This window comes from Nothobranchius furzeri, chromosome 4 (genome assembly GCF_043380555.1).
Source record: "Nothobranchius furzeri strain GRZ-AD chromosome 4, NfurGRZ-RIMD1, whole genome shotgun sequence".
NCBI lineage: Eukaryota > Metazoa > Chordata > Actinopteri > Cyprinodontiformes > Nothobranchiidae > Nothobranchius > Nothobranchius furzeri.
The window spans coordinates 57,102,155-57,123,673 of record NC_091744.1 but is presented as its reverse complement, the minus strand read 5'-3'; the positions used below and the strand labels follow the sequence as shown (position 1 = coordinate 57,123,673).

The window sequence follows — 21,519 nt, the reverse complement described above, 5'->3', positions numbered from 1 at the left end:
TCTGTGATGGCCTGGATGAAGAGGAGATGAACGATTGCAGGGAACCGTTCCTGTTCATGTTTAGTTTTCAGTCAGACTATGAGGAGTTCTGCAGAGAAATTGAGGAAAAAAGGAAGATGAAGGTGTTTTCTGGTTTTGAAATGCCATAGTACAGCGGTGTCACAGTTTTTGCATTCTTTTTCCTCCTCACATTGTTTTTTTGGAGGTTCTCTTGTTTTTTGTGTGCTTTTTGGTTCATTTGTTTGTACTTTTTTTTTATTCCTGTGTTGGCTGTTGTTTGCTCTATTAAATTTACCTTTTTTGAAAAATTTAGTCTGCATTCTTGGGTGTCTCACACAATGTCTCACCACCCCGCCTCAAACCCTGGCATGTTTTAAGAAGTATCAGCACAATTTAAGTCTCTGTTCCTCTTAATGTAGCTGATATAACTGAGTGTACAACAAATTTACCCGTGTCTGTCTGTACTGTTTTACTCTCACTTGGGAAATGACTATTAAAATACAGGCAGCATTGATAAAATCAACTATTAAAATGGTTTTGACAGGTTCAAAGAATAGTCTATTAAATGCTTGAACCTTTTATAGAGGTACCAAAAGTATAGCTAAAAGACACAAATACCTGGCTATGTGCTATAAATACACATACCATACAAAAGTAGAAAAAAGAATAAAAATATCAGAACAGATTGGATCAAAAATGGCGCCTGTAATTATCTGCTCTTTAAAATTATAATGACATCCAGCAAACAAGTCATTTGATTACCAATGTTATGCTTTACATGGGTTTTGTGGGTTTTTAGGGCTTTCTAATCCTTAGAAACGGGCTACTCGCAGTTTCCTGGTTCCATTGAGAGAGGGGCAGGAGTCAAATAGTTGTCTCCACCCACCTCTAAACGTTTAACCCCGCCCACATTTAGCCCCGCCCCGATCTCCGGGATGCAGCCAGGGGCTACTCCCTTAGACCACTCGGCCACTCTACCACAAAGAAAACCCTTGAATGCCTTTGTCATTAACTGACCTCTGAAGGTGGGTGGACATTTTGCCTCCAATAACAAGTTAGCTGTACCACAGAAATACTTGTCACGTGTTAACATGTCATTTAAATTGATAAATACTCTGCAAACATCAAGTCAGGTAATTGTAGTGAGATTTAATGGTAATGCATCTTGACTCACATAAACCCTTTTCAGATTGCCATTCTGGAATATGTGTGGACAATTCAGTCCGGTTTTTAACCAGAACTGTGTTTTCAGACACACCACTTTTGTACTGGAAATTGTCCTTTCGGCTGCCTTCACACAGCAGGGTAAGGTTCGAGATGTTTGAGGGGGGGGGCTGTATTCAGATATTGCGTAAACATTGTGTGGCGGGTGTACATGCGTCATTTTACCCAAACAAAGCCATTCAGTCAAACATGGCAGACGAAGAGATAGAATTATTCTCACTGATCGAACTTATGTTAAGCATAAGTCTGTGCAAACATAGACTCATGAGAGACCTGGATGATGAAGCTCAATGGTTAAAGGAATCACGGAAGCGGTGTGAAGTGCTCCGTCATGATTCTAGACGGTACCATAGGAGGCGAGCTGCCATGGTTCCCCGCATGCTACAGGAGCAAGCTATCTTAGGTGTGCACAGTGTCCCCCGGTCCCCTCCTCCTCCTCCCTGTCCAGAACTCGACCTCACCAGTCTGAAGCAGCCACCTTGTTCGTGACCAGTCCAGACCTGTTACTAGGGGGGTTGTCCGGTTTAATTACGGAAAACATTATCGGATGTTTGTATTCAGACACAAAGGTCTTACAGATAGAGTCCTGAAAATTTCCGTTTTTCAAAGCCTGTCTGAAGGGGTCTTTAGTTTCTCTAAGATCGTTAGCTTCTTTTTTAAACTGGTCCAGTTGCAATTGTGTTTTTATCTGAGGCAGGATTCTGCAGTTTGGGTTGCATTAAATTTTAAGGAGATTCATTAAAGAACTGGAATTGCTCTAGAAGTCCTTTGGTTTGTTAGCAGAGGATGGTTTCGATCCATCGACCTCTGGGTTATGGGCCCAGCACGCTTCCGCTGCACCACTCTGCTTGGCAATTCTCCTTTCTCAAATGGTCCTATCTGCAACCTTTAAAACTGTGCCAGTACTGACAGAAGGTTTAAAGGTTGACTACAGTTGAAGCGTCTCCAAAAGTTGAAATAGAATGCAACATCTCAAGAATAAAGCCGCACTCATCGAAGCACTGCTGAACATATTGCTGTGTGTTTCAATCGATTGACTGTACCACGTGCACTGAAATCTATGCTTCCATAGTTGTGTTTATGGCAGAGGTGGGATTTGAACCCACGCCTCCTTAGAGACTGGAACCTTAATCCAGCGCCTTAGACCACTCGGCCACTCTACCACAAAGAAAACCCTTGAATGCCTTTGTCATTAACTGACCTCTGAAGGTGGGTGGACATTTTGCCTCCAATAACAAGTTAGCTGTACCACAGAAATACTTGTCACGTGTTAACATGTCATTTAAATTGATAAATACTCTGCAAACATCAAGTCAGGTAATTGTAGTGAGATTTAATGGTAATGCATCTTGACTCACATAAACCCTTTTCAGATTGCCATTCTGGAATATGTGTGGACAATTCAGTCCGGTTTTTAACCAGAACTGTGTTTTCAGACACACCACTTTTGTACTGGAAATTGTCCTTTCGGCTGCCTTCACACAGCAGGGAAAGGTTCGAGATGTTTGAGGGGGGGGCTGTATTCAGATATTGCGTAAACATTGTGTGGCGGGTGTACATGCGTCATTTTACCCAAACAAAGCCATTCAGTCAAACATGGCAGACGAAGAGATAGAATTCTTCTCACTGATCGGACTTATGTTAAGCATTAGTCTGCGCAAACATAGACTCATGAGAGACCTGGATGATGAAGCTCAATGGTTAAAGGAATCACGGAAGCGGTGTGAAGTGCTCCGTCACGATTCTAGACGGTACCATAGGAGGCGAGCTGCCATGGTTCCCCGCATGCTACAGGAGCAAGCTATCTTAGGTGTGCACAGTGTCCCCCGGTCCCCTCCTCCTCCTCCCTGTCCGGAACTCGACCTCACCAGTCTGAAGCAGCCACCTTGTTCGTGACCAGTCCAGACCTGTTACTAGGGGGGTTGTCCGGTTTAATTACGGAAAACATTATCGGATGTTTGTATTCAGACACAAAGGTCTTACAGATAGAGTCCTGAAAATTTCCGTTTTTCAAAGCCTGTCTGAAGGGGTCTTTAGTTTCTCTAAGATCGTTAGCTTCTTTTTTAAACTGGTCCAGTTGCAATTGTGTTTTTATCTGAGGCAGGATTCTGTAGTTTGGGTTGCATTAAATTTTAAGGAGATTCATTAAAGAACTGGTATTGCTCTAGAAGTCCTTTGGTTTGTTAGCAGAGGATGGTTTCGATCCATCGACCTCTGGGTTATGGGCCCAGCACGCTTCCGCTGCGCCACTCTGCTTGGCAATTCTCCTTTCTCAAATGGTCCTATCTGCAACCTTTAAAACTGTGCCAGTACTGACAGAAGGTTTAAAGGTTGACTACAGTTGAAGCGTCTCCAAAAGTTGAAATAGAATGCAACATCTCAAGAATAAAGGTGTACTCATCGAAGCACTGCTGAACATATTGCTGTGTGTTTCAATCGATTGACTTTACCACGTGCACTGAAATCTATGCTTCCATAGTTGTGTTTATGGCAGAGGTGGGATTTGAACCCACGCCTCCTTAGAGACTGGAACCTTAATCCAGCGCCTTAGACCACTCGGCCACTCTACCACAAAGAAAACGCTTGAATGCCTTTGTCATTAACTGACCTCTGAAGGTGGGTGGACATTTTGCCTCCAATAACAAGTTAGCTGTACCACAGAAATACTTGTCACGTGTTAACATGTCATTTAAATTGATAAATACTCTGCAAACATCAAGTCAGGTAATTGTAGTGAGATTTAATGGTAATGCATCTTGACTCACATAAACCCTTTTCAGATTGCCATTCTGGAATATGTGTGGACAATTTAGTCCGATTTTTAACCAGAACTGTGTTTTCAGACACACCACTTTTGTACTGGAAATTGTCCTTTCGGCTGCCTTCACACAGCAGGGAAAGGTTCGAGATGTTTGAGGGGGGGGGGGGGGGGGGGGGGGGGGCTGTATTCAGATATTGCGTAAACATTGTGTGGCGGGTGTACATGCGTCATTTTACCCAAACAAAGCCATTCAGTCAAACATGGCAGACGAAGAGATAGAATTCTTCTCACTGATCGAACTTATGTTAAGCATAAGTCTGTGCAAACATAGACTCATGAGAGACCTGGGTGATGAAGCTCAATGGTTAAAGGAATCACGGAAGCGGTGTGAAGTGCTCCGTCGCGCGTCTAGACGGTACCATAGGAGGCGAGCTGCCATGGTTCGCCGCATGCTACAGGAGCAAGCTATCTTAGGTGTGCACAGTGTCCCCCGGTCCCCTCCTCCTCCTCCCTGTCCGGAACTCGACCTCACCAGTCTGAAGCAGCCACCTTGTTCGTGACCAGTCCAGACCTGTTACTAGGGGCGTTGTCCGGTTTAATTACGGAAAACATTATCGGATGTTTGTATTCAGACACAAAGGTCTTTCAGATAGAGTCCTGAAAATTTCCGTTTTTCAAAGCCTGTCTGAAGGGGGCTTTAGTTTCTCTAAGATCGTTAGCTTCTTTTTTAAACTGGTCCAGTTGCAATTGTGTTTTTATCTGAGGCAGGATTCTGCAGTTTGGGTTGCATTAAATTTTAAGGAGATTCATTAAAGAACTGAAATTGCTCTAGAAGTCCTTTGGTTTGTTAGCAGAGGATGGTTTCGATCCTTCGACCTCTGGGTTATGGGCCCAGCACGCTTCCGCTGCGCCACTCTGCTTGGCAATTCTCCTTTCTCAAATGGTCCTATCTGCAACCTTTAAAAATGTGCCAGTACTGACAGAAGGTTTAAAGGTTGACTACAGTTGAAGCGTCTCCAAAAGTTGAAATAGAATGCAACATCTCAAGAATAAAGCCGCACTCATCGAAGCACTGTTGAACATATTGCTGTGTGTTTCAATCGATTGACTGTTCCACGTGCACTGAAATCTATGCTTCCATAGTTGTGTTTATGGCAGAGGTGGGATTTGAACCCACGCCTCCTTAGAGACTGGAACCTTAATCCAGCGCCTTAGACCACTCGGCCACTCTACCACAAAGAAAATCCTTGAATGGCTTTGTCATTAACTGACCTCTGAAGGTGGGTGGACATTTTGCCTCCAATAACAAGTTTGCTGTACCACAGAAATACTTGTCACGTGTTAACATGTCATTTAAATTGATAAATACTCTGCAAACATCAAGTCAGGTAATTGTAGTGAGATTTAATGGTAATGCATCTTGACTCACATAAACCCTTTTCAGATTGGCATTCTGGAATATGTGTGGACAATTCAGTCCGGTTTTTAACCAGAACTGTGTTTTCAGACACACCACTTTTGTACTGGAAATTGTCCTTTCGGCTGCCTTCACACAGCAGGGAAAGGTTCGAGATGTTTGAGGGGGTTGGGGGGGGGGGGGGGGGGGGGGGGGGCTGTATTCAGATATTGCGTAAACATTGTGTGGCGGGTGTACATGCGTCATTTTACCCAAACAAAGCCATTCAGTCAAACATGGCAGACGAAGAGATAGAATTATTCTCACTGATCGAACTTATGTCAAGCATAAGTCTGTGCAAACATAGACTCATGAGAGACCTGGATGATGAAGCTCAATGGTTAAAGGAATCACGGAAGCGGTGTGAAGTGCTCCGTCGCGCGTCTAGACGGTACCATAGGAGGAGAGCTGCCATGGTTCGCCGCATGCTACAGGAGCAAGCTATCTTAGGTGTGCACAGTGTCCCCCGGTCCCCTCCTCCTCCTCCCTGTCCGGAACTCGACCTCACCAGTCTGAAGCAGCCACCTTGTTCGTGACCAGTCCAGACCTGTTACTAGGGGCGTTGTCCGGTTTAATTACGGAAAACATTATCGGATGTTTGTATTCAGACACAAAGGTCTTTCAGATAAAGTCCTGAAAATTTCCGTTTTTCAAAGCCTGTCTGAAGGGGGCTTTAGTTTCTCTAAGATCGTTAGCTTCTTTTTTACACTGGTCCAGTTGCAATTGTGTTTTTATCTGAGGCAGGATTCTGCAGTTTGGGTTGCATTAAATTTTAAGGAGATTCATTAAAGAACTGGAATTGCTCTAGAAGTCCTTTGGTTTGTTAGCAGTGGAAGGTTTTGATCCAACGACCTCTGAGTTATGGGCCCAGCACGCTTCCGCTGCGCCACTCTGCTTTGCAATTCTCCTTTCTCAAATGGTCCTATCTGCAACCTTTAAAAATGTGCCAGTACTGAAAGAAGGTTTAAAGGTTGACTACAGTTGAAGCGTCTCCAAAAGTTGAAATAGAATACAACATCTCAAGAACAAAGGCGTACTCATCGAAGCACTGCTGAACATATTGCTGTGTATTTCAATTGATTGACTGTACCACGTGCACTGAAATCTATGCTTCCATAGTTGTGTTTATGGCAGAGGTGGGATTTGAACCCACGCCTCCTTAGAGACTGGAACCTTAATCCAGCGCCTTAGACCACTCGGCCACTCTACCACAAAGAAAACCTTTGAATGCCTTTGTCATTAACTGACCTCTGAAGGTGGGTGGACATTTTGCCTCCAATAACAAGTTAGCTGTACCACAGAAATACTTGTCACGTGTTAACATGTCATTTAAATTGATAAATACTCTGCAAACATCAAGTCATGTAATTGTAGTGAGATTTAATGGTAATGCATCTTGACTCACATAAACGCTTTTCAGATTGGCATTCTGGAATATGTGTGGACAATTCAGTCCGGTTTTTAACCAGAACTGTGTTTTCAGACACACCACTTTTGTACTGGAAATTGTCCTTTCGGCTGCCTTCACACAGCAGGGAAAGGTTCGAGATGTTTGAGGGGGGGGGCTGTATTCAGATATTGCGTAAACATTGTGTGGCGGATGTACATGCGTCATTTTACCCAAACAAAGCCATTCAGTCAAACATGGCAGACGAAGAGATAGAATTATTCTCACTGATCGGACTTATGTTAAGCATAAGTCTGCGCAAACATAGACTCATGAGAGACCTGGATGATGAAGCTCAATGGTTAAAGGAATCACGGAAGCGGTGTGAATGCTCCGTCGCGCGTCTAGACGGTACCATAGGAGGCGAGCTGCCATGGTTCCCCGCATGCTACAGGAGCAAGCTATCTTAGGTGTGCACAGTGTCCCCCGGTCCCCTCCTCCTCCTCCCTGTCCGGAACTCGACCTCACCAGTCTGAAGCAGCCACCTTGTTCGTGACCAGTTCAGACCTGTTACTAGGGGGGTTGTCCGGTTTAATTACGGAAAACATTATCGGATGTTTGTATTCAGACACAAAGGTCTTACAGATAGAGTCCTGAAAATTTCCGTTTTTCAACGCCTGTCTGAAGGGGGCTTTAGTTTCTCTAAGATTGTTAGCTTCTTTTTTAAACTGGTCCAGTTGCAATTGTGTTTTTATCTGAGGCAGGATTCTGCAGTTTGGGTTGCATTAAATTTTAAGGAGATTCATTAAAGAACTGGAATTGCTCTAGAAGTCCTTTGGTTTGTTAGCAGAGGATGGTTTCGATCCATCGACGTCTGGGTTATGGGCCCAGCACTCTTCCGCTGCGCCACTCTGCTTGGCAATTCTCTTTTCTCAAATGGTCCTATCTGCAACCTTTAAAAATGTGCCAGTACTGACAGAAGGTTTAAAGGTTGACTACAGTTGAAGCGTCTCCAAAAGTTGAAATAGAATGCAACATCTCAAGAATAAAGCCACACTCATCGAAGCACTGCTGAACATATTGCTGTGTGTTTCAATCGATTGACTGTACCACGTGCACTGAAATCTATGCTTCCATAGTTGTGATTATGGCAGAGGTGGGATTTGAACCCACACCTCCTTAGAGACTGGAACCTTAATCCAGCGCCTTAGACCACTCGGCCACTCTACCACAAAGAAAACCCTTGAATGCCTTTGTCATTAACTGACCTCTGAAGGTGGGTGGACATTTTGCCTCCAATAACAAGTTAGCTGTACCACAGAAATACTTGTCACGTGTTAACATGTCATTTAAATTGATAAATACTCTGCAAACATCAAGTCAGGTAATTGTAGTGAGATTTAATGGTAATGCATCTTGACTCACATAAACCCTTTTCAGATTGCCATTCTGGAATATGTGTGGACAATTCAGTCCGGTTTTTAACCAGAACTGTGTTTTCAGACACACCACTTTTGTACTGGAAATTGTCCTTTCGGCTGCCTTCACACAGCAGGGAAAGGTTCGAGATGTTTGAGGGGGGGGGGGCTGTATTCAGATATTGCGTAAACATTGTGTGGCGGGTGTACATGCGTCATTTTACCCAAACAAAGCCATTCAGTCAAACATGGCAGACGAAGAGATAGAATTATTCTCACTGATCGAACTTATGTTACGCATAAGTCTGTGCAAACATAGACTCATGAGAGACCTGGGTGATGAAGCTCAATGGTTAAAGGAATCACGGAAGCGGTGTGAAGTGCTCCGTCGCGCGTCTAGACGGTACCATAGGAGGCGAGCTGCCATGGTTCGCCGCATGCTACAGGAGCAAGCTATCTTAGGTGTGCACAGTGTCCCCCGGTCCCCTCCTCCTCCTCCCTGTCCGGAACTCGACCTCACCAGTCTGAAGCAGCCACCTTGTTCGTGACCAGTCCAGACCTGTTACTAGGGGCGTTGTCCGGTTTAATTACGGAAAACATTATCGGATGTTTGTATTCAGACACAAAGGTCTTACAGATAGAGTCCTGAAAATTTACGTTTTTCAAAGCCTGTCTGAAGGGGTCTTTAGTTTCTCTAAGATCGTTAGCTTCTTTTTTAAACTGGTCCAGTTGCAATTGTGTTTTTATCTGAGGCAGGATTCTGCAGTTTGGGTTGCATTAAATTTTAAGGAGATTCATTAAAGAACTGGAATTGCTCTAGAAGTCCTTTGGTTTGTTAGCAGAAGATGGTTTCGATCCATCGACCTCTGGGTTATGGGCCCAGCACGCTTCCGCTGCGCCACTCTGATTGGCAATTCTCCTTTCTCAAATGGTCCTATCTGCAACCTTTAAAACTGTGCCAGTACTGACGGAAGCTTTAAAGGTTGACTACAGTTGAAGCGTCTACAAAAGTTGAAATAGAATGCAACATCTCAAGAATAAAGGCGTACTAATCGAAGCACTGCTGAACATATTGCTGTGTGTTTCAATTGATTGACTGTACCACGTGCACTGAAATCTATGCTTCCATAGTTGTGTTTATGGCAGAGGTGGGATTTGAACCCACGCCTCCTTAAAGACTGGAACCTTAATCCAGCGCCTTAGACCACTCGGCCACTCTAACACAAAGAAAATCCTTGAATGCCTTTGTCATTAACTGACCTCTGAAGGTGGGTGGACATTTTGCCTCCAATAACAAGTTAGCTGTACCACAGAAATACTTGTCACGTGTTAACATGTCATTTAAATTGATAAATACTCTGCAAACATCAAGTCAGGTAATTGTAGTGAGATTTAATGGTAATGCATCTTGACTCACATAAACCCTTTTCAGATTGGCATTCTGGAATATGTGTGGACAATTCAGTCCGGTTTTTAACCAGAACTGTGTTTTCAGACACACCACTTTAGTACTGGAAATTGTCCTTTCGGCTGCCTTCACACAGCAGGGAAAGGTTCGAGATGTTTGAGGGGGGGGGGGGCTGTATTCAGATATTGCGTAAACATTGTGTGGCGGGTGTACATGCGTCATTTTACCCAAACAAAGCCATTCAGTCAAACATGGCAGACGAAGAGATAGAATTCTTCTCACTGATCAAACTTATGTTAAGCATAAGTCTGTGCAAACATAGACTCATGAGAGACCTGGGTGATGAAGCTCAATGGGTAAAGGAATCACGGAAGCGGTGTGAAGTGCTCCGTCGCGCGTCTAGACGGTACCATAGGAGGCGAGCTGCCATGGTTCGCCGCATGCTACAGGAGCAAGCTATCTTAGGTGTGCACAGTGTCCCCCGGTCCCCTCCTCCTCCTCCCTGTCCGGAACTCATCCTCACCAGTCTGAAGCAGCCACCTTGTTCGTGACCAGTCCAGACCTGTTACTAGGGGCGTTGTCCGGTTTAATTACGGAAAACATTATCGGATGTTTGTATTCAGACACAAAGGTCTTTCAGATAGAGTCCTGAAAATTTACGTTTTTCAAAGCCTGTCTGAAGGGGGCTTTAGTTTCTCTAAGATCGTTAGCTTCTTTTTTAAACTGGTCCAGTTGCAATTGTGTTTTTATCTGAGGCAGGATTCTGCAGTTTGGGTTGCATTAAATTTTAAGGAGATTCATTAAAGAACTGGAATTGCTCTAGAAGTCCTTTGGATTGTTAGCAGAGGATGGTTTCGATCCATCGACCTCTGGGTTATGGGCCCAGCACGCTTCCGCTGCGCCACTCTGCTTGGCAGTTCTTCTTTCTCAAATGGCCCATCTGCAACCTTTAAAAATGTGCCAGTACTGACGGAGGGTTTAAAGGTTGACTACAGTTGAAGCGTCTACAAAAGTTGAAATAGAATGCAACATCTCAAGAATAAAGGCGTACTCATCGAAGCACTGCTGAACATATTGCTGTGTGTTTCAATTGATTGACTGTACCACGTGCACTGAAATCTATGCTTCCATAGTTGTGTTTATGGCAGAGGTGGGATTTGAACCCACGCCTCCTTAAAGACTGGAACCTTAATCCAGCGCCTTAGACCACTCGGCCACTCTAACACAAAGAAAATCCTTGAATGCCTTTGTCATTAACTGACCTCTGAAGGTGGGTGGACATTTTGCCTCCAATAACAAGTTAGCTGTACCACAGAAATACTTGTCACGTGTTAACATGTCATTTAAATTGATAAATACTCTGCAAACATCAAGTCAGGTAATTGTAGTGAGATTTAATGGTAATGCATCTTGACTCACATAAACCCTTTTCAGATTGCCATTCTGGAATATGTGTGGACAATTCAGTCCGGTTTTTAACCAGAACTGTGTTTTCAGACACACCACTTTTGTACTGGAAATTGTCCTTTCGGCTGCCTTTACACAGCAGGGAAAGGTTCGAGATGTTTGAGGGGGGGGGGCTGTATTCAGATATTGCGTAAACATTGTGTGGCGGGTGTACATGCGTCATTTTACCCAAACAAAGCCATTCAGTCAAACATGGCAGACGAAGAGATAGAATTCTTCTCACTGATCAAACTTATGTTAAGCATAAGTCTGTGCAAACATAGACTCATGAGAGACCTGGGTGATGAAGCTCAATGGGTAAAGGAATCACGGAAGCGGTGTGAAGTGCTCCGTCGCGCGTCTAGACGGTACCATAGGAGGCGAGCTGCCATGGTTCGCCGCATGCTACAGGAGCAAGCTATCTTAGGTGTGCACAGTGTCCCCCGGTCCCCTCCTCCTCCTCCCTGTCCGGAACTCATCCTCACCAGTCTGAAGCAGCCACCTTGTTCGTGACCAGTCCAGACCTGTTACTAGGGGCGTTGTCCGGTTTAATTACGGAAAACGTTATCGGATGTTTGTATTCAGACACAAAGGTCTTTCAGATAGAGTCCTGAAAATTTACGTTTTTCAAAGCCTGTCTGAAGGGGGCTTTAGTTTCTCTAAGATCGTTAGCTTCTTTTTTAAACTGGTCCAGTTGCAATTGTGTTTTTATCTGAGGCAGGATTCTGCAGTTTGGGTTGCATTAAATTTTAAGGAGATTCATTAAAGAACTGGAATTGCTCTAGAAGTCCTTTGGATTGTTAGCAGAGGATGGTTTCGATCCATCGACCTCTGGGTTATGGGCCCAGCACGCTTCCGCTGCGCCACTCTGCTTGGCAATCCTTCTTTCTCAAATGGTCCTATCTGCAACCTTTAAAAATGTGCCAGTACTGACGGAAGGTTTAAAGGTTGACTACAGTTGAAGCGTCTCCAAAAGTTGAAATAGAATGCAACATCTCAAGAATAAAGGCGTACTAATCGAAGGACTGCTGAACATATTGCTGTGTGTTTCAATTGATTGACTGTACCACATGCACTGCAATCTATGCTTCCATAGTTGTGTTTATGGCAGAGGTGGGATTTGAACCCACGCCTCCTTAGAGACTGGAACCTTAATCCAGCGCCTTAGACCACTCGGCCACTCTACCACAAAGAAAACCCTTGAATGCCTTTGTCATTAACTGACCTCTGAAGGTGGGTGGACATTTTGCCTCCAATAACAAGTTAGCTGTACCACAGAAATACTTGTCACGTGTTAACATGTCATTTAAATTGATAAATACTCTGCAAACATCAAGTCATGTAATTGTAGTGAGATTTAATGGTAATGCATCTTGACTCACATAAACCCTTTTCAGATTGGCATTCTGGAATATGTGTGGACAATTCAGTCCGGTTTTTAACCAGAACTGTGTTTTCAGACACACCACTTTTGTACTGGAAATTGTCCTTTCAGCTGCCTTCACACAGCAGGGACAGGTTCGAGATGTTTGAGGGGGGGGGGGCTGTATTTAGATATTGCGTAAACATTGTGTGGCGGGTGTACATGCGTCATTTTACCCAAACAAAGCCATTCAGTCAAACATGGCAGACGAAGAGATAGAATTCTTCTCACTGATCGAACTTATGTTAAGCATAAGTCTGTGCAAACATAGACTCATGAGAGACCTGGGTGATGAAGCTCAATGGTTAAAGGAATCACGGAAGCGGTGTGAAGTGCTCCGTCGCGCGTCTAGACGGTACCATAGGAGGCGAGCTGCCATGGTTCGCCGCATGCTACAGGAGCAAGCTATCTTAGGTGTGCACAGTGTCCCCCGGTCCCCTCCTCCTCCTCCCGGTCCGGAACTCGACCTCACCAGTCTGAAGCAGCCACCTTGTTCGTGACCAGTCCAGACCTGTTACTAGGGGCGTTGTCCGGTTTAATTACGGAAAACATTATCGGATGTTTGTATTCAGACACAAAGGTCTTTCAGATAGAGTCCTGAAAATTTACGTTTTTCAAAGCCTGTCTGAAGGGGGCTTTAGTTTCTCTAAGATCGTTAGCTTCTTTTTTAAACTGGTCCAGTTGCAATTGTGTTTTTATCTGAGGCAGGATTCTGCAGTTTGGGTTGCATTAAATTTTAAGGAGATTCATTAAAGAACTGGAATTGCTCCAGAAGTCCTTTGGTTTGTTTGCAGAGGATGGTTTCGATCCATCGACCTCTGGGTTATGGGCCCAGCACGCTTCCGCTGCACCACTCTGCTTGGCAATTCTCCTTTCTCAAATGGTCCTATCTGCAACCTTTAAAAATGTGCCAGTACTGACAGAAGGTTTAAAGGTTGACTACAGTTGAAGCGTCTCCAAAAGTTGAAATAGAATGCAACATCTCAAGAATAAAGGCATACTCATCGAAGCACTGCTGAACATATTGCTGTGTGTTTCAATTGATTGACTGTACCACATGCACTGAAATCTATGCTTCCATAGTTGTGTTTATGGCAGAGGTGGGATTTGAACCCACGCCTCCTTAGAGACTGGAACCTTAATCCAGCGCCTTAGACAACTCGGCCACTCTACCACAAAGAAAACCCTTGAATGCCTTTGTCATTAACTGACCTCTGAAGGTGGGTGGACATTTTGCCTCCAATAACAAGTTAGCTGTACCACAGAAATACTTGTCACGTGTTAACATGTCATTTAAATTGATAAATACACTGCAAACATCAAGTCAGGTAATTGTAGTGAGATTTAATGGTAATGCATCTTGACTCACATAAACCCTTTTCAGATTGGCATTCTGGAATATGTGTGGACAATTCAGTCCAGTTTTTAACCAGAACTGTGTTTTCAGACACACCACTTTTGTACTGGAAATTGTCCTTTCAGCTGCCTTCACACAGCAGGGACAGGTTCGAGATGTTTGAGGCGGGGGGGCTGTATTTAGATATTGCGTAAACATTGTGTGGCGGGTGTACATGCGTCATTTTACCCAAACAAAGCCATTCAGTCAAACATGGCAGACGAAGAGATAGAATTCTTCTCACTGATCGAACTTATGTTAAGCATAAGTCTGTGCAAACATAGACTCATGAGAGACCTGGGTGATGAAGCTCAATGGTTAAAGGAATCACGGAAGCGGTGTGAAGTGCTCCGTCGCGCGTCTAGACGGTACCATAGGAGGCGAGCTGCCATGGTTCGCCGCATGCTACAGGAGCAAGCTATCTTAGGTGTGCACAGTGTCCCCCGGTCCCCTCCTCCTCCTCCCTGTCCGGAACTCGACCTCACCAGTCTGAAGCAGCCACCTTGTTCGTGACCAGTCCAGACCTGTTACTAGGGGCGTTGTCCGGTTTAATTACGGAAAACATTATCGGATGTTTGTATTCAGACACAAAGGTCTTACAGATAGAGTCCTGAAAATTTCCGTTTTTCAAACCCTGTCTGAAGGGGTCTTTAGTTTCTCTAAGATCGTTAGCTTCTTTTTTAAACTGGTCCAGTTGCAATTGTGTTTTTATCTGAGGCAGGATTCTGCAGTTTGGGTTGCATTAAATTTTAAGGAGATTCATTAAAGAACTGGAATTGCTCTAGAAGTCCTTTGGTTTGTTAGCAGAGGATGGTTTCGATACATCGACCTCTGGGTTATGGGCCCAGCACGCTTCCGCTGCGCCACTCTGATTGCCAATTCTCCTTTCTCAAATGGTCCTATCTGCAACCTTTAAAACTGTGCCAGTACTGACAGAAGGTTTAAAGGTTGACTACAGTTGAAGCGTCTCCAAAAGTTGAAATAGAATGCAACATCTCAAGAATAAAGGCATACTCATCGAAGCACTGCTGAACATATTGCTGTGTGTTTCAATCGATTGACTGTACCACGTGCACTGAAATCTATGCTTCCATAGTTGTGATTATGGCAGAGGTGGGATTTGAACCCACACCTCCTTAGAGACTGGAACCTTAATCCAGCGCCTTAGACCACTCGGCCACTCTACCACAAAGAAAACCCTTGAATGCCTTTGTCATTAACTGACCTCTGAAGGTGGGTGGACATTTTGCCTCCAATAACAAGTTAGCTGTACCACAGAAATACTTGTCACGTGTTAACATGTCATTTAAATTGATAAATACTCTGCAAACATCAAGTCAGGTAATTGTAGTGAGATTTAATGGTAATGCATCTTGACTCACATAAACCCTTTTCAGATTGCCATTCTGGAATATGTGTGGACAATTCAGTCCGGTTTTTAACCAGAACTGTGTTTTCAGACACACCACTTTTGTACTGGAAATTGTCCTTTCGGCTGCCTTCACACAGCAGGGAAAGGTTCGAGATGTTTGAGGGGGGGGGCTGTATTCAGATATTGCGTAAACATTGTGTGGCGGGTGTACATGCGTCATTTTACCCAAACAAAGCCATTCAGTCAAACATGGCAGACGAAGAGATAGTATTCTTCTCACTGATCGAACTTATGTTAAGCATAAGTCTGTGCAAACATAGACTCATGAGAGACCTGGGTGATGAAGCTCAATGGTTAAAGGAATCACGGAAGCGGTGTGAAGTGCTCCGTCGCGCGTCTAGACGGTACCATAGGAGGCGAGCTGCCATGGTTCGCCGCATGCTACAGGAGCAAGCTATCTTAGGTGTGCACAGTGTCCCCCGGTCCCCTCCTCCTCCTCCCTGTCCGGAACTCGACCTCACCAGTCTGAAGCAGCCATCTTGTTCGTGACCAGTCCAGACCTGTTACTAGGGGCGTTGTCCGGTTTAATTACGGAAAACATTATCGGATGTTTGTATTCAGACACCAAGGTCTTTCAGATAGAGTCCTGAAAATTTACGTTTTTCAAAGCCTGTCTGAAGGGGGCTTTAGTTTCTCTAAGATCGTTAGCTTCTTTTTTAAACTGGTCCAGTTGCAATTGTGTTTTTATCTGAGGCAGGATTCTGCAGTTTGGGTTGCATTAAATTTTAAGGAGATTCATTAAAGAACTGGAATTGCTCTAGAAGTCCTTTGGATTGTTAGCAGAGGATGGTTTTGATCCATCGACCTCTGGGTTATGGGCCCAGCACGCTTCCGCTGCGCCACTCTGCTTGACAATTCCCCTTTCTCAAATGGTCCTATCTGCAACCTTTAAAAATGTGCCAGTACTGACAGAAGGTTTAAAGGTTGACTACAGTTGAAGCGTCTCCAAAAGTTTAAATAGAATGCAACATCTCAAGAATAAAGCCGCACTCATCGAAGCACTGCTGAACATATTGCTGTGTGTTTCAATCGATTGACTGTACCACGTGCACTGAAATCTATGCCTCCATAGTTGTGTTTATGGCAGAGGTGGGATTTCAACCCACGCCTCCTTAGAGACTGGAACCTTAATCCAGCGCCTTAGACCACTCGGCCACTCTACCACAAAGAAAACCCTTGAATGCCTTTGTCATTAACTGACCTCTGAAGGTGGGTGGACATTTTGCCTCCAATAACAAGTTAGCTGTACCACAGAAATACTTGTCACGTGTTAACATGTCATTTAAATTGATAAATACACTGCAAACATCAAGTCAGGTAATTGTAGTGAGATTTAATGGTAATGCATCTTGACTCACATAAACCCTTTTCAGATTGGCATTCTGGAATATGTGTGGACAATTCAGTCCAGTTTTTAACCAGAACTGTGTTTTCAGACACACCACTTTTGTACTGGAAATTGTCCTTTCAGCTGCCTTCACACAGCAGGGACAGGTTCGAGATGTTTGAGGCGGGGGGGCTGTATTTAGATATTGCGTAAACATTGTGTGGCGGGTGTACATGCGTCATTTTACCCAAACAAAGCCATTCAGTCAAACATGGCAGACGAAGAGATAGAATTCTTCTCACTGATCGAACTTATGTTAAGCATAAGTCTGTGCAAACATAGACTCATGAGAGACCTGGGTGATGAAGCTCAATGGTTAAAGGAATCACGGAAGCGGTGTGAAGTGCTCCGTCGCGTGTCTAGACGGTACCATAGGAGGCGAGCTGCCATGGTTCGCCGCATGCTACAGGAGCAAGCTATCTTAGGTGTGCACAGTGTCCCCTGGTCCCCTCCTCCTCCTCCCTGTCCGGAACTCGACCTCACCAGTCTGAAGCAGCCACCTTGTTCGTGACCAGTCCAGACCTGTTACTAGGGGCGTTGTCCGGTTTAATTACGGAAAACATTATCGGATGTTTGTATTCAGACACAAAGGTCTTACAGATAGAGTCCTGAAAATTTCCGTTTTTCAAACCCTGTCTGAAGGGGTCTTTAGTTTCTCTAAGATCGTTAGCTTCTTTTTTAAACTGGTCCAGTTGCAATTGTGTTTTTATCTGAGGCAGGATTCTGCAGTTTGGGTTGCATTAAATTTTAAGGAGATTCATTAAAGAACTGGAATTGCTCTAGAAGTCCTTTGGTTTGTTAGCAGAGGATGGTTTCGATACATCGACCTCTGGGTTATGGGCCCAGCACGCTTCCGCTGCGCCACTCTGATTGGCAATTCTCCTTTCTCAAATGGTCCTATCTGCAACCTTTAAAACTGTGCCAGTACTGACAGAAGGTTTAAAGGTTGACTACAGTTGAAGCGTCTCCAAAAGTTGAAATAGAATGCAACATCTCAAGAATAAAGGCGTACTCATCGAAGCACTGCTGAACATATTGCTGTGTGTTTCAATCGATTGACTGTACCACGTGCACTGAAATCTATGCTTCCTTAGTTGTGTTTATGGCAGAGGTGGGATTTGAACCCACGCCTCCTTAGAGACTGGAACCTTAATCCAGCGCCTTAGACCACTCGGCCACTCTACCACAAAGAAAACCCTTGAATGCCCTTGTCATTAACTGACCTCTGAAGGTGGGTGGACATTTTGCCTCCAATAACAAGTTAGCTGTACCACAGAAATACTTGTCACGTGTTAACATGTCATTTAAATTGATAAATACTCTGCAAACATCAAGTCAGGTAATTGTAGTGAGATTTAATGGTAATGCATCTTGACTCACATAAACCCTTTTCAGATTGCCATTCTGGAATATGTGTGGACAATTCAGTCCGGTTTTTAACCAGAACTGTGTTTTCAGACACACCACTTTTGTACTGGAAATTGTCCTTTCGGCTGCCTTCACACAGCAGGGAAAGGTTCGAGATGTTTGAGGGGGGGGGCTGTATTCAGATATTGCGTAAACATTGTGTGGCGGGTGTACATGCGTCATTTTACCCAAACAAAGCCATTCAGTCAAACATGGCAGACGAAGAGATAGAATTCTTCTCACTGATCGAACTTATGTTAAGCATAAGTCTGTGCAAACATAGACTCATGAGAGACCTGGGTGATGAAGCTCAATGGTTAAAGGAATCACGGAAGCGGTGTGAAGTGCTCCGTCGCGCGTCTAGACGGTACCATAGGAGGCGAGCTGCCATGGTTCGCCGCATGCTACAGGAGCAAGCTATCTTAGGTGTGCACAGTGTCCCCCGGTCCCCTCCTCCTCCTCCCTGTCCGGAACTCGACCTCACCAGTCTGAAGCAGCCATCTTGTTCGTGACCAGTCCAGACCTGTTACTAGGGGCGTTGTCCGGTTTAATTACGGAAAACATTATCGGATGTTTGTATTCAGACACCAAGGTCTTTCAGATAGAGTCCTGAAAATTTACGTTTTTCAAAGCCTGTCTGAAGGGGGCTTTAGTTTCTCTAAGATCGTTAGCTTCTTTTTTAAACTGGTCCAGTTGCAATTGTGTTTTTATCTGAGGCAGGATTCTGCAGTTTGGGTTGCATTAAATTTTAAGGAGATTCATTAAAGAACTGGAATTGCTCTAGAAGTCCTTTGGATTGTTAGCAGAGGATGGTTTTGATCCATCGACCTCTGGGTTATGGGCCCAGCACGCTTCCGCTGCGCCACTCTGCTTGACAATTCCCCTTTCTCAAATGGTCCTATCTGCAACCTTTAAAAATGTGCCAGTACTGACAGAAGGTTTAAAGGTTGACTACAGTTGAAGCGTCTCCAAAAGTTTAAATAGAATGCAACATCTCAAGAATAAAGCCGCACTCATCGAAGCACTGCTGAACATATTGCTGTGTGTTTCAATCGATTGACTGTACCACGTGCACTGAAATCTATGCCTCCATAGTTGTGTTTATGGCAGAGGTGGGATTTGAACCCACGCCTCCTTAGAGACTGGAACCTTAATCCAGCGCCTTAGACCACTCGGCCACTCTACCACAAAGAAAACCCTTGAATGCCTTTGTCATTAACTGACCTCTGAAGGTGGGTGGACATTTTGCCTCCAATAACAAGTTAGCTGTACCACAGAAATACTTGTCACGTGTTAACATGTCATTTAAATTGATAAATACTCTGCAAACATCAAGTCAGGTAATTGTAGTGAGATTTAATGGTAATGCATCTTGACTCACATAAACCCTTTTCAGATTGCCATTCTGGAATATGTGTGGACAATTCAGTCCGGTTTTTAACCAGAACTGTGTTTTCAGACACACCACTTTTGTACTGGAAATTGTCCTTTCGGCTGCCTTCACACAGCAGGGAAAGGTTCGAGATGTTTGAGGGGGGGGGGGGGGGGGGGGGGGGGCTGTATTCAGATATTGCGTAAACATTGTGTGGCGGGTGTACATGCGTCATTTTACCCAAACAAAGCCATTCAGTCAAACATGGCAGACGAAGAGATAGAATTATTCTCACTGATCGAACTTATGTCAAGCATAAGTCTGTGCAAACATAGACTCATGAGAGACCTGGATGATGAAGCTCAATGGTTAAAGGAATCACGGAAGCGGTGTGAAGTGCTCCGTCGCGCGTCTAGACGGTACCATAGGAGGCGAGCTGCCATGGTTCGCCGCATGCTACAGGAGCAAGCTATCTTAGGTGTGCACAGTGTCCCCCGGTCCCCTCCTCCTCCTCCCTGTCCGGAACTCGACCTCACCAGTCTGAAGCAGCCACCTTGTTCGCGACCAGTCCAGACCTGTTACTAGGGGCGTTGTCCGGTTTAATTACGGAAAACATTATCGGATGTTTGTATTCAGACACAAAGGTCTTTCAGATAGAGTCCTGAAAATTTTCGTTTTTCAAAGCCTGTCTGAAGGGGGCTTTAGTTTCTCTAAGATCGTTAGCTTCTTTTTTACACTGGTCCAGTTGCAATTGTGTTTTTATCTGAGGCAGGATTCTGCAGTTTGGGTTGCATTAAATTTTAAGGAGATTCATTAAAGAACTGGAATTGCTCTAGAAGTCCTTTGGTTTGTTAGCAGAGGATGGTTTTGATCCATCGACCTCTGGGTTATGGGCCCAGCACGCTTCCGCTGTGCCACTCTGCTTCGCAATTCTCCTTTCTCAAATGGTCCTATCTGCAACCTTTAAAAATGTGCCAGTACTGACAGAAGGTTTAAAGGTTGACTACAGTTGAAGCGTCTCCAAAAGTTGAAATAGAATACAACATCTCAAGAACAAAGGCGTAGTCATCGAAGCACTGCTGAACATATTGCTGTGTGTTTCAATCGATTGACTGTACCACGTGCACTGAAATCTATGCTTCCATAGTTGTGTTTATGGCAGAGCTGGGATTTGAACCCACGCCTCCTTAGAGACTGGAACCTTAATCCAGCGCCTTAGACCACTCGGCCACTCTAACACAAAGAAAACTTTTGAATGCCTTTTTCATTAACTGACCTCTGAAGGTGGGTGGACATTTTGCCTCCAATAACAAGTTAGCTGTACCACAGAAATACTTGTCACGTGTTAACATGTCATTTAAATTGATAAATACTCTGCAAACATCAAGTCATGTAATTGTAGTGAGATTTAATGGTAATGCATCTTGACTCACATAAACCCTTTTCAGATTGGCATTCTGGAATATGTGTGGACAATTCAGTCCGGTTTTTAACCAGAACTGTGTTTTCAGACACACCACTTTTGTACTGGAAATTGTCTTTTCGGCTGCCTTCACACAGCAGGGAAAGGTTCGAGATGTTTGGGGGGGGGGGGGGGGGGGCTGTATTTAGATATTGCGTAAACATTGTGTGGCGGGTGTGCATGCGTCATTTTACCCAAACAAAGCCATTCAGTCAAACATGGCAGACGAAGAGATAGAATTCTTCTCACTGATCGAACTTATGTTAAGCATAAGTCTGTGCAAACATAGACTCATGAGAGACCTGGGTGATGAAGCTCAATGGTTAAAGGAATCACGGAAGCGGTGTGAAGTGCTCCGTCGCGCGTCTAGACGGTACCATAGGAGGCGAGCTGCCATGGTTCGCCGCATGCTACAGGAGCAAGCTATCTTAGGTGTGCACAGTGTCCCCCGGTCCCCTCCTCCTCCTCCCTGTCCGGAACTCGACCTCACCAGTCTGAAGCAGCCACCTTGTTCGTGACCAGTCCAGACCTGTTACTAGG

The 21,519-nt window shown here is 44.5% G+C and overlaps 13 non-coding genes across 13 annotated transcripts; all 13 read right to left on the bottom strand.

Moving 5' to 3' along the window:
- Positions 1–2,305: 2,305 nt before the first annotated feature.
- Positions 2,306–2,387, bottom strand: trnal-aag (transfer RNA leucine (anticodon AAG)). Its single transcript has one exon. It is a non-coding gene; the product is annotated as a tRNA-Leu (tRNA).
- Positions 2,388–3,712: 1,325 nt separating this feature from the next.
- trnal-aag (transfer RNA leucine (anticodon AAG)) lies at positions 3,713–3,794 on the bottom strand. The gene has a single exon. It is a non-coding gene; the product is annotated as a tRNA-Leu (tRNA).
- Positions 3,795–5,137: 1,343 nt separating this feature from the next.
- trnal-aag (transfer RNA leucine (anticodon AAG)) lies at positions 5,138–5,219 on the bottom strand. The gene has a single exon. It is a non-coding gene; the product is annotated as a tRNA-Leu (tRNA).
- A 1,350-nt stretch (positions 5,220–6,569) lies between these two features.
- Positions 6,570–6,651, bottom strand: trnal-aag (transfer RNA leucine (anticodon AAG)). The gene has a single exon. It is a non-coding gene; the product is annotated as a tRNA-Leu (tRNA).
- A 1,325-nt stretch (positions 6,652–7,976) lies between these two features.
- On the bottom strand, positions 7,977–8,058 carry trnal-aag (transfer RNA leucine (anticodon AAG)). Its single transcript has one exon. It is a non-coding gene; the product is annotated as a tRNA-Leu (tRNA).
- Positions 8,059–9,380: 1,322 nt separating this feature from the next.
- Positions 9,381–9,468, bottom strand: trnal-aag (transfer RNA leucine (anticodon AAG)). Its single transcript has one exon. It is a non-coding gene; the product is annotated as a tRNA-Leu (tRNA).
- Positions 9,469–10,790: 1,322 nt separating this feature from the next.
- Positions 10,791–10,878, bottom strand: trnal-aag (transfer RNA leucine (anticodon AAG)). The gene has a single exon. It is a non-coding gene; the product is annotated as a tRNA-Leu (tRNA).
- A 1,327-nt stretch (positions 10,879–12,205) lies between these two features.
- On the bottom strand, positions 12,206–12,287 carry trnal-aag (transfer RNA leucine (anticodon AAG)). The gene has a single exon. It is a non-coding gene; the product is annotated as a tRNA-Leu (tRNA).
- Positions 12,288–13,615: 1,328 nt separating this feature from the next.
- On the bottom strand, positions 13,616–13,697 carry trnal-aag (transfer RNA leucine (anticodon AAG)). Its single transcript has one exon. It is a non-coding gene; the product is annotated as a tRNA-Leu (tRNA).
- Positions 13,698–15,024: 1,327 nt separating this feature from the next.
- Positions 15,025–15,106, bottom strand: trnal-aag (transfer RNA leucine (anticodon AAG)). Its single transcript has one exon. It is a non-coding gene; the product is annotated as a tRNA-Leu (tRNA).
- A 1,326-nt stretch (positions 15,107–16,432) lies between these two features.
- On the bottom strand, positions 16,433–16,514 carry trnal-aag (transfer RNA leucine (anticodon AAG)). The gene has a single exon. It is a non-coding gene; the product is annotated as a tRNA-Leu (tRNA).
- A 1,327-nt stretch (positions 16,515–17,841) lies between these two features.
- Positions 17,842–17,923, bottom strand: trnal-aag (transfer RNA leucine (anticodon AAG)). Its single transcript has one exon. It is a non-coding gene; the product is annotated as a tRNA-Leu (tRNA).
- Positions 17,924–19,249: 1,326 nt separating this feature from the next.
- Positions 19,250–19,331, bottom strand: trnal-aag (transfer RNA leucine (anticodon AAG)). Its single transcript has one exon. It is a non-coding gene; the product is annotated as a tRNA-Leu (tRNA).
- Positions 19,332–21,519: the final 2,188 nt, after the last annotated feature.